The sequence below is a fragment of the Gekko japonicus genome, unplaced genomic scaffold (genome assembly GCF_001447785.1).
Source record: "Gekko japonicus isolate JY-2015 unplaced genomic scaffold, Gekko_japonicus_V1.1 scaffold2769, whole genome shotgun sequence".
Classification (NCBI taxonomy): domain Eukaryota; kingdom Metazoa; phylum Chordata; class Lepidosauria; order Squamata; family Gekkonidae; genus Gekko; species Gekko japonicus.
Window position 1 is genome coordinate 190,464 of NW_015175450.1, and position 11,338 is coordinate 201,801.

At 50.7% G+C, this 11,338-nt stretch overlaps 1 protein-coding gene across 1 annotated transcript in view; it reads right to left on the bottom strand.

The window, feature by feature from the left end:
* Positions 1 to 11,338, bottom strand: part of PIK3AP1 (phosphoinositide-3-kinase adaptor protein 1) — a 76,161-nt gene that overhangs the window by 63,729 nt on the left and 1,094 nt on the right. The gene's annotated exons all lie outside the window — the stretch shown is intronic.

Below are 11,338 nucleotides of genomic sequence, written 5' to 3' on the forward strand. Positions count from 1 at the left end.
CTCTGCATAAAGCAGGGGTCACCGGGGGGAATGGGAGGTAGTTGTGAATTTCCTGTGTTGTGCTGTGGGTCGGACTAATGACCCTGGAAGTCCCTTTAAGGTCTATGTTTCAATGTGTAGATCTGCCACCACTGTTATGTTCTCTCTCTCTCTCTCTCAAAAATATATATCTTTTTTGAAAAGTTTGAACTTTTTTTTCCTTTTTAATTCATTTGTACACGCGTGCTTAAGCACAGAGACCCTTTTTTAAAAAAATGAAAAAGGCAAATATCAGCTGTTGAAAAATAATACACAAAGGGGCTCCGCCGCAGGACACCAGAGGCACCAGCAGTTAATGCAGGTTTAAAAACATGGTCAATACTTGCATGCAATTGTTTGGCAGTAGCACTACCTAAACTGCAGTCCCCACTCTTGGCAAGCCTATGGGCACACTGGGAAGTTTGAGAGCAGGGCGTGGGCGCCACCACAAAACTGGCTCCCATGGGGTGAAGCGGCCAGTCACATCAGGTTGTGAAGTTGCAAGCCAAGTATCTTCCTACAATGGAAGCAGCTGTTTGCAAGTGGGTGTGCATCCTACGGACCCAGAGGTTCCTCTCTAACAAGAAGGAGAACGCCTGGAGTGGCTTTAGGGAACTGATACTTCAGACCAAGGGTCCCCCCCCCAGTGCGGTGCCTGCAGACACTTTCTTAGAATTCAAAGGCACCCAGGGCCGGCTCACTCACTAGGTGAACTAGGCGATCGCCTAGAGTGGGACGGCCCTTAGGGGCACCAAACTGCACCCGGCCCCGTACTCTGGGAGTTTCTTAATTATTTGTGTTTTTCATTCTTCCTAAAATGCATTTATTTTTTTTAATTGGTGGGCACACCGGGGGGGGGGGGGAGAAGGGATCCTCGCGCCTAGGGGGCAAAATAAGCTGGAGCCGGCCCTGAAGGCACCCTCTGGCTCAAAAAGGTCGGGGGCCTTTGCCTTAGGAAAAGAGCAAGTGGGGCACTGGGAAGGAACTGCCTACAGGTGCCATGTTGGTGATTAATGATCTACCTGAGTGAGCAAACAATGTAATCCTAGAAAACACCGCCCATGCAGATCACAATGATCGATGGAGTTATGCTGCAAACTGAAAATTGGCAAACACACTCACAATACTGTTTCAGCCCATGAGCTGACGATTTCAGTGTTTTTTCTACTAACAGTGAACACTGATTAACCGGCAACCTAGGTCAGTGAAGAATGCAAATCACAGCCACCAACCAGGAAACGGCCTACGATTCCTCCCCCTCCCATGCTCAACTTACTCCTAGAAGGCAGGTGGGCAGGATCATTCATTGTGGCACGGGGGTGGTGGTGGTGTCATTTTATAAATGAGCATTTTTCTGTGTAGCTGGGAAGTCCCTGAAACAAGTAGAGGCCTCAGGCTTGGCTGCGAGATGGTGCAGGGGAAGGAAGGAAGGGCAGCCGTCCCAGTGCGAGTTGGGGAATTCAGCTGGGAGGACGTGGAAGAAAAAAAATCAAGTGACCACTAGAGAACGAAGCTGAAGTCAAGGACCCTGATGTGCTGTCGATTCAGCATGCAGGGTCTCAACACGTGGGTGAGACAGTGGTATGGAGGAGACATTCAGGTTTCTTGGGTGCATGGAGACATTTTAGGGCCGCTGAACCTGTGCCAAAGAGACAGGCTTCCTTTCAGTCCCACCAGATTCAGACGTCTAGCCTTAATGTGAAAAAAGTCAGTGATCATGTTTTAAACTGATTTCCAGGCGGGCTAAGAACACCTGGGTCAGGGTGACCCATCCCTTAGGAACCAGGGTGGAAACGTCCCCAGTGATCCAAGAGGGAAAGTGTAAAACTCAGTTGTTGTCGTTCAGTCGCACAGTCGAGTCCGACTCTTTGCAACCCCCACGGACCAGCTCCCGCCAGGCCCTCCTGTCTTCCGCCGTCCTCTGAAGTTGGCTCAATTTCATGTTCGTTGCATCGATGACACTGTCCAACCATCTCCTCCTTTGCCGTCCCTGTCTTCTTTGACCTTCAATCTTTCCCAGTATCAGGGTCTTCTCCAGTGAGTGCTCCCTTCTCATTGGGTGGCCAAAGTATTTGAGCTTCAGTTTCATTATCTGGCCTTCCAGGGAACAGTCAGGGTTGATTTCTTTTAGGATTGACTGATTTGATCTCCTTGCAGTCCAAGGGACTCTCAAGTACACAGTACACAGAAAGTAATGAAAGCTCTTTCAGGAGATCATGGGGAGAATCTGCACGTGACACAGAGATGCAGCTGATCAATTGCCACCCATCAGACCCCAGGGAAGGATCCTGCATCTTCCTCCCCTGGGCCATCGGCCTACACCAGTCAAGGGCTTGCCTCTGTCTCGTGCAGAATCACCTCGATGCTGTCTCTCCAAATGGGCACGCCTCCGCCCCTCACTTCAGCTAGGACGGGGGTACAAACTCTCCTCCATACCCTAAAATCCCTGCCATCCTCTGACCTGCCAAAGGCGGCTCTGGAGCACTGGAACCTCAGACTTGTCTTGTAGCATGGCAACTTGCTCCTATCCAGTTCTGGGGAATCAAAAACTCAACTGCGGACAAACGCACACGACGGCTTCCAAATGCAGCCACGGCCCTCCCCCCTCCCCTGGCCTTTACTGACAGAAACGAAAGCTTGAAGGCTGGCAATAACGTTGTGGCTGCCTAGCAACCCCTAGAGTAGCCACTTACAGAGGGCATCTGTTTCTTAAGGTGCAGGTGCTGCTTTTATTATTTAGGAGGGTTTTAACCTGCCAATTGTTAGATCCCCCAAGCATGAGAATAGATCCACGTTCAAAAGTAAAGCTAGATTTATTTCAAAGACATGGTTGATCACGAACACACAGGAATTGATTGGAATGACGTTAGTCAGCAGTACAGGTATAATAAAGGAAATTTGAACAAGGTTTGGACCAATGGTCCCACTTCCCGCTGGATACGGGGAGATTAGAAAGGGCGCGAAGGTACATGAGAAAGTAACGCCCGTTTCTCTAAACACAAGTTCATTTCACAAGCATGAGTGCGAAGACATAACTCCCACTTCTCACCAGCTGGCGACCTTGGTTACAGCAGTTGCCTAAGAGGAGGGAAAATACTAGAGCAAAACAAGGGGGGGAAAGGGAAGGGACGTGAGATGTCCCAGCAGAGAGATGGCAGCTCGCTGACACCAATTAGGGTTGCCAGTGGGGGGCTTTGGGGGGCATTCCCGGAGGGGTTGGGAAGTCCCCAGAATGATGGCATCACTCAGACGTGACGTCATCACATTGGGGAGCAGAGGCCCCCACCTCTCCCCAGCAGCGTTTAAAGGGTTCTCTTTAAACCCTGCTGGGAAGAGGTATGTGTGGGGGAGGCCGCGTGTATCTGCATGCCGAGCCCCAAATCTGGGGCTCAGAGTGCAGGCACGTGACCCCCCACCTCTCCCCAGCAGGGTTTAAAGACTTTCTTCAAACGCTGCCGGGGGAGGGGAGGGTGCGGGCCTGCCCTCCAAGGTCCGAATTTGGGGCTCAGAGTGTAGATGCACAGCCCCCCGCCTCTCCCCCGCAGATGTCTCGAAACACTGTTGGGAAGAGGTGGGGAGGAGGCTGGGTGGTCACTCTTGGGGCGGGGCTTCCCCACGCCTGCCAGCTGACAGAAACATCTGTCTTGTCTTTCCACGGTCTCTAAATGTATCCACCGTTTTGGCCACATTAAGAACTAGATATATTGATGATAGCTCTGTAAGTTTACTAATAATGCCAATAACTCTAATTTCATTTCCCTTATCCCCCTGATCTTGGCTAATAGTAGGAATAACACTTTCAACTTTCTGAAATGCAGTAGATACATGCATTACATAAACGCATCCTTGGTTTGCAGAAGGTCCCAGGTTCAATCCCCGGCGTCTCAAGTTAAAAGGAATTCAGGTGAGATACTGCCTGACTCGGTACAAGGCATTATATGTCCTATGTTCAAATGGGATGGCAACATTGCCAACATACTGCATCGTTTTGAGTTTTATACACAGCAATACTTTTAGGAATGTTCCTGCCTCCCCTTACTGCTTTTGCAAACGGTGGTTGTGTGTCTAGACAGTGAGCGGGACCCGCCAGCCTCCCAGTGAAGTCTGGGGACACCCCCCCCCCCAGGGATCATAACTGATCTCCAGGGATCAGCTTCCCTGCAGGAGATGGCAGCTCTGGAGAGAGGACTCTTTAGGGTCTTACACCCCTGCCGATGATCTCATGTCCCAGAGGCCACCTCCTCAGGCACGGCCCCCAGATCTCCAAGAACTCCCCAAGCCGGAGCTGGGCCGCTCGGTTGCAAGAGGCATTCTTGATGCCCTGTGTTTCTCCCACCCGTCACGGCTTTGACGGGCAGCGGCTGAGAGTGGGTCACTGCCCGCACGGGTGCAATGAAACAAACTGCGATGCTCCAGACGGACAGAGATTAGCTTACTTAGAGAAAAGGGCAAGTCCCTCCATAAACTCTGCCCTCCCTGGAGGTTCTGCCTCCAAATTGTCATGAATTTCCCAACCCCAGGCTTGATAAAGTTCCTCATCAAAGGCTCCTAAGTAAGCTCAAAAATCATGGGATAAAAGTCCTTTTATGGATCAAAAACTGGCTAATTAATAGAAAACAGAGAGTGAGTATAAATGGACAGTTCTCTCAGTGGAGGGGGGTAAGCAGTGAGGTACCGCAGGGATCAGTACTTGGTCCACTGCTTTTTAACTTGTTCATTAATGATTTGGAGTTGGGAGTAAGCAGCGAAGTGGCTAAATTTGCGGATGATACGAAGTTGTTCAGGGTGGTGAAAACCAGTGAGGATTGTGAGGCACTCCAAAGGGATCTGTCAAGGATGGGCGAGTGGGCCTCAACATGTGGGGTTCAATGTGGCCAAGTGCAAGGTGATGCACACTGGAGCCAAAAATTCTAAATATAAATACACGTTGATGGGGTCTGAACTGGCAGAGACTGATCAAGAGAGAGAGCTTGGAGTTGTAGTAGATAACTCACTGAAAATGTCGAGACAGTGTGTGACTGCAATAAAAAAGGCCAACGCTATGCTGGGGATTATTAGGAAGGGTATTGAAAACAGATCAGCCAATATCATAATGCCCCTATATAAATCAATGGTGCGACCACATTCGGAATACTGTGTGAAATTCTGGTCACCACACCTTAAAAAGGATATTATAGCTTTGGAAAAAGTGCAGAAAAGGGCATCTCGAATGATAAAAGGGTTGGAACACTATCCCTATGAGGAAAGGTTAAAGCGCTTAGGGCTCTTTAGCTTGACTTTTCTCCCTTTCTCACAATATAAGAACTCGTGGGCACTCCATGAAATTGCTGAGTGGTGGGGTTAGAACGGATAAAAGGAAGTCCTTCTTCACCCAAAGAGTGATTAACACATGGAATTCACTGCCACAGGAAGTGGTGGGTGCTACAAGCACGGACGGCTTAAAGAGGGAATTAGATAGGCATATGGAGCAGAGGTCCATCAGTGGCTATTAGACACAAGGCATAGATAGGGACTCTGGGGCAAGTGATGCTCTGTCATCTTGGTGCTTGGGGGGGGGGTCAATAGTGGGAGGGCTTCTAATGTCCCGACCCCACTGCTGGACCTCCTGATGGCACTGGTATTTCTGGCCACTGTGTGACACAGAGTGTTGGACTGGATGAGCCACTGGCCTGATCCAACGTTGGCTTCTCTTATGTCCTTATGTTCTTAACCCTGCTACCAAAGGCCCCTGGCTCTCCTGAGTGCCCTCGTCCCGGCGGCCATGCCCAGGAAAGCAGGTCTCACCCCTCTTGCCCCACCCAGTGCAGTGGCAAAATCTTCCAGATGGGTGGGAAGAGAAGAGGTGGGGCTGAAATTTCTTCTCCCACCTTCTTGCCTCACCGTCTACTACTGAGGCAGCTGCTCTTTGCAGAGCAAGAGACCCACAACCTGCCCTACTTCTCCCAAAAGACCAAGCATAACATGCTTCTGTGCTCCCCACATTCCAAGCAGTGCAGGAGCTGAGGAACGCCTGGAAACAAAGGACCCCTTCCTTCACAAACGCTTCGGCTGGGTCCAGAAAGGAGTGGAGGAAGCTGAGGCACACAGGCTCCAAGCCGCTTTGAGTCTCAGTCCTCAGCCTGGGCTCTCTCAGAAGCTTACCGTAGGTTCTCGGGTAACATGACCCAGGGGCCCTCAGCCCTTTTGAATCAGTGAGCCCCTTTGGAATCCTGACACACACAGCGGGGCAGGCGCTGCCACACACCTGGCCGCTGCGGAAGGCAGGGGCAGAGGCAAAATGGCTTCCGCAGCTCATCTTCAGCCACACAGGGAAGATCCTTGTCCTGTGGTGGGCGGTGTCATGCCTGCCCCTGCTGATGCCATGCCTGCCCTTGCTGATGCCCCTGAGGAGGCACCTGCCAGCCAGGAGCCTGTGGACTTACAGACTCCTGAGGACAGTACTGCAGCAGAAAGGCAAAGACTGGATCCTGTAGCTGAAAGCTATCTAAGTGGTGAGGAGGATAGAGCCTCCCAGGGAACACCTGCAAGGGATCAGTCTCTGCTGCAGCCCAGTAATTCATCATCAGACTCGCCTCCACCTGTAACCAGGCTCCGGAATGTAAGGAGACAGCAGCTGAGAGAGCGAAGGCAGAATGCACACATGCGTGCCAGAAGATCTCTTAGCCCTAAATATTGACAGGATCCTGACCTCGCTCCCGGCTAGCTAATGAGTTGATTAGCTAGCACTGTATATCTGCAAGTCTGTTGCCAGCAGTCATTTGTGCTGGCAAATGTTGTTTGTCAGGACCCGAATCCTTGCATCTCTGCTCCAGACCTTGTGGAATTCTTATCGGCTTGATCCTCGGCTTTTGACCCTCGGCTTCGTTGACCCTGCGTTCATCTCTGACTCCTCTGGTATCATTGTGATTTATGGACTTGAAACCTTGGTATGTCTGACCCTGCTTTTGGACTGTGATTTAAACCTGTTTGAACCTTGCTACCTGATTTGCTCGGCTTGACCTTGGACTGTTCCTGGACTTTTGCTTGCTTGCGTCACGCCCCCTGGTCCTGCCGTGACAGGCGGCTGCTGCCAGAGCCACATTTTTAAAAATCTGCACAGCCCATCAAATCTCCAGTGTGGCCCATCGGAAGCCCTGCTGGGCAAAAGCCCCACCCGGCCCACTTCCTGAAAACACTGAAGTGGGGGCACCAAGAAAGGTGTGGCCGGGGACCATGTTGGGGACCCCTGGCATAACCAGTAAGGCTGGACAAGATCTCTTCGGCATCAAGAAGCCTGTAATGGGCCGTTCCGGCCAGGCGGTGGCAGTATGGAGCTGCGACTCAAAGAGTCCTGGAGAGGAAGAGCTGACGTCATCCAGCCAAGCCAAGCCGAGTGGGGAAAATGCCGTCCGGATCACGTCTGAGTTGCAACTGAACAAATCCCCGTCGGCTGCAAAACGTGTGCTATTTAAAGATTATATGTGTTGTCCTCCCTTACCCCTATGAAGCATTGTTAGTCCCTTGTGAAATGAGTAACTGTAAATCGCTCAGAGCCAGCAGCTCTGCAAGGATTGAGCGATCAATAAATTGAAAGATGATGATGATGATGATGATGATTACCCAAACTCCAGCCATTCAGTCGTGCTGGCTGTACCAGACGAAAAGTCTTGTGGCACACGAGGGCTTAACAAATTTACTGCAGCGTAACTTTGTGGGGCAGAGCCAGGGTCGTCAGACACACGTGACACGGCCCAAGGGTCAAATAGAAAGGGGGCACCGGGAGGTCTGTGACTGGGCTCTTGGCATTCCCCAAATGCTAACAGAAGCTAATCAGGGGTACAGCGGAGGGGGGGAGGGGAGAGTGTCTGTCTTCCCCTCCCCCAGCCGTTTTGACAAACAAAACCACCTCCTGTTCTGTTGGCACTCAAAGGAAAAAGACAGTGCTAATCCAGACAAGACTTTTGTTTAATTTTTCTTATCTGCTACGTACATCTTGTACTTTTGTTCTGAAAAAAATCCGGTTGTTTTTTTACCACTGGAAACGCTGTCCAGGGCAGCTGGGGCGGCGTGGCTCCATGACGGTCACAAGGGTCAGCCAATCAGCACTCTGCATCTCTGGCGTCCCGTTGGAAATGGCAGGAACGAGGGGCTCCTGAGCCAAATTCTCCAAGAGAGGCTGTGCGGGTTTGCCTGGACCACAGCAGCATCACCCCCTCAAGCCACAGACCGTGTGGCGCGCGTGGGTGGCGGGGGGGGTGGCGAGGTGACCCCGGACCTCCTTGGTGGTCTCCCACCCAAGCACTCACCGGGGCCGATCCTGCCTGGCTTCCTACATCTAAGCAAGCTGGACAACTTCCATGAAGGGGGCGGGGGGGGGGAAGAAGAAGAAGAAGAAGAGATTGGATTTATACCCCATGGCCCTTCACTTGGAGTCTCAGAGCGGCTTACAAACCTCCTTTCCCTTCCCCTCCCCACAACAGACACACCCTGTGAGGTGGGTGGGGCTGGGAGAGCTCTGACACAAACTGCTCTTTTTCAAGGACAGCTGTGCCAGAGCTTGTGACTGACCCAAGGTCACACCAGCAGGTGCAAGCGGAGGAGTGGGGGAATCAAACCCGGTTCTCCCAGATTAGAGTCCGCACACTTAAGCACGACACCAAACTGAAAAGTAGTATGTGGAGCTATCCCGCCGATGCTTGACGGGAATGGTCGTTCTGCTGTCTGGTATGCTGCACTTGACTGGGAAAAATCCCTATGAGGGTGACCAAGGTCTGTGACCACACTGCTTGCTGGACTTATGCCACAACTGTGGACCTGCATAAGGCTGAGTTAATCAGTGATGGGGAGCAGGCTCCATAGAAGACCCTTCGGGCTTCGCTGTAAAACATGAGTCCTAAACAGAAGGTGAAACTACGTGGGAGCAGTAACCGCTGGAGTGCTGAGAGCTCAAGCTGAACACAAATTCTTGTGGATAACGATTTCCGTTTATCATTTAAGATGACAAAAAGTGTGCTTCAAAAGGAAACCACTGTTAATTGTTACACAGGGGTAGTTGAGGCAGCTTGCTGCAGCAAACTGCAAGGAAGAGTTTTGTGGCTCTTAAAGACTAAGAGATTTATGGAATCATTCATGGACTAAAGCCTCCGGGCCAAACTACAGGTTACATTTTACGCCAGCTCACCAGAGAGACCTGAAGCCATATTGCAACCACGAGTTCCCAGGGGCAACTCCATTTAGAAGTGCCGCAGAGGCCTGATTCAAACTGGGACTGTGGCGCGGGCAGAGGAGGGACTCCTGCCTCCCCCTGCATCATGGCCCCAAGCCAACTTGGGAGCTGCCCCAGGAACTGCCCCAGGAACTAAGTGGCTAAGTCGGTGGAGACTGGGAGGCGAGCGACAGAGTGCACGCGGGCGCGGCAGAGCCTTGCCGGATGGAGCCGACGCCGGAAGCGAGCACAGAACGTGCGCCTGTGCGGTCCTGCCGTCAGCCGCCCAGGGAGTCACCGGAGACTGCCGCCAGGAAAAACATCAAGAGCCTGCCGAAGAAGACGCCGAGCCGAGCCAGGATAACAAAGGATCCACCACCTGGGTGCTGGTAGGCTGTCCCGTCCCCAGAAACATGTGTGGCCCTAGTTAGGTTTCAGCGTGATTAGAATGCATCATGTGAACCGCCCAGAGACCCTTAGGGGTTAGGGCGGTATACCAAGTCGAAGGTATAAATAAGTATAAATAAATATAGGCTGCAACACGGCCTTGCCAGCTACGGATCAGAATGGCAGCCAGAGGATTTTGCTTTTAATCACTGTTATGTCACTTCCAGGGAAAATGCAGAAGTGATGTAGGGTAGTTCTAGCAACTGCCGGAAACACTATGGTTTTGCCGTAGTTTTCGGTGATTCCTAGAGCTACTCTATATCTCTTCTGGGTTTCCCATGGAAGTGATGCGGCAGCACACATAATGGTACGCCCCCCACCCCATCTTCCTGCACCTGAACCTCCCACCTGTTTCCAGGCACAGCCTGGAAACCCTAAATATGGCAGCAATTCACCAGGTCGAACCTGTGTAAAATGCACAAGGGAAGGAGGACACAGCCAAGGAAAGCAAGAGGTGCAAACTGTGAAGTTTCTATGCAAAACTCAGAAGTACACAAAGGGAGTACAGTGTGCTCCAGTAGCCAGAGTGCCATACCAGGACCCCTGCTCAGCCATGAAGCCAATCACACTCTGTCTCCCTAACCTACCTCAACGGGTTGTTGTGGAGACAAAAGAAGAGGGGAGCACCCCAGGTGCATGACACCATGCTCCTGGGAGGAATGCAGGGTAAAAATGGACGGATGCAGCCGTTGGGCGCATCAAGAAGTAGAGAGACCCCAGCCCAGCACCACTGCCCTACGATTCACAAAACCAAAATAGGACCCACGGTAAGTAGGAAATACCATAAATCAGCAAATACCATGCTACAAACGATATTAAATATCTCAAATAATTTATATATATTTTGTGTTTTATATTTTTACAATTTATTCACCATATATTATTTATCATATAAGCCTTAATACATAGAAAGAATCATATATCAAAACATCTTAATATATCACAAAAGATATTGCACAGCCCCTTGATCAATATCAGTCCTCCTTAATTATACAAAAGTTTTAAGAGGGAGGACTCCTTTAAGTCTATTTTGAATAAGTGCTCAGTCTTCCTTGTGCTTTTCACTTTGGAGGAAGCTTTGAGCTCACTAAGAGAGACTTTTTGCAGCGTTTATTGAAAAATTTGGATAAATATTTTGGTATTTGGCCTCCTTGTGCTTGGAAATATCTATTGAACTCCCTGAGGAAGACACTGAAACGAGAGGATATCTGGACCTCTGTTGGAGGAAGGTAAAGGTAAAGGTAAAGGTTCCCTTGCTTGAAAGCCAGTCGAATCCGACTCTAGGGTTGCGGTGCTCATCTCCGTTTCAAAGCCGAAGAGCCAGCGCTGTCCGAAGACATTTCCGTGGTCAGGTGGCCGGCATGACGAAACACCAAGGCACACTGAACCTTTCCACTGAAGTGGTACCTATTTATCTACTTGCAATTTCTTGCTTTCGACCTGCTAGGTTGGCAGGAGCTGGAACTAGAGACGAGAGCTCACTCCGACATGCAGTACCCGGGTCTCGAACTGCTGAACTACCGACCTTCCACAGCCTGCAGTTCAGCGTCTTAACCACTTGAGCCACCGCAGCTCAAGGAGGAAGACTGAACACTAATTCAGAATAGACTTAAAGGAGTCCTCCCTCTTAAAACTTTTGTATCATTAAGGAGGACTAATATTAATACAGGGGTTGTGCAGTATCTTTTG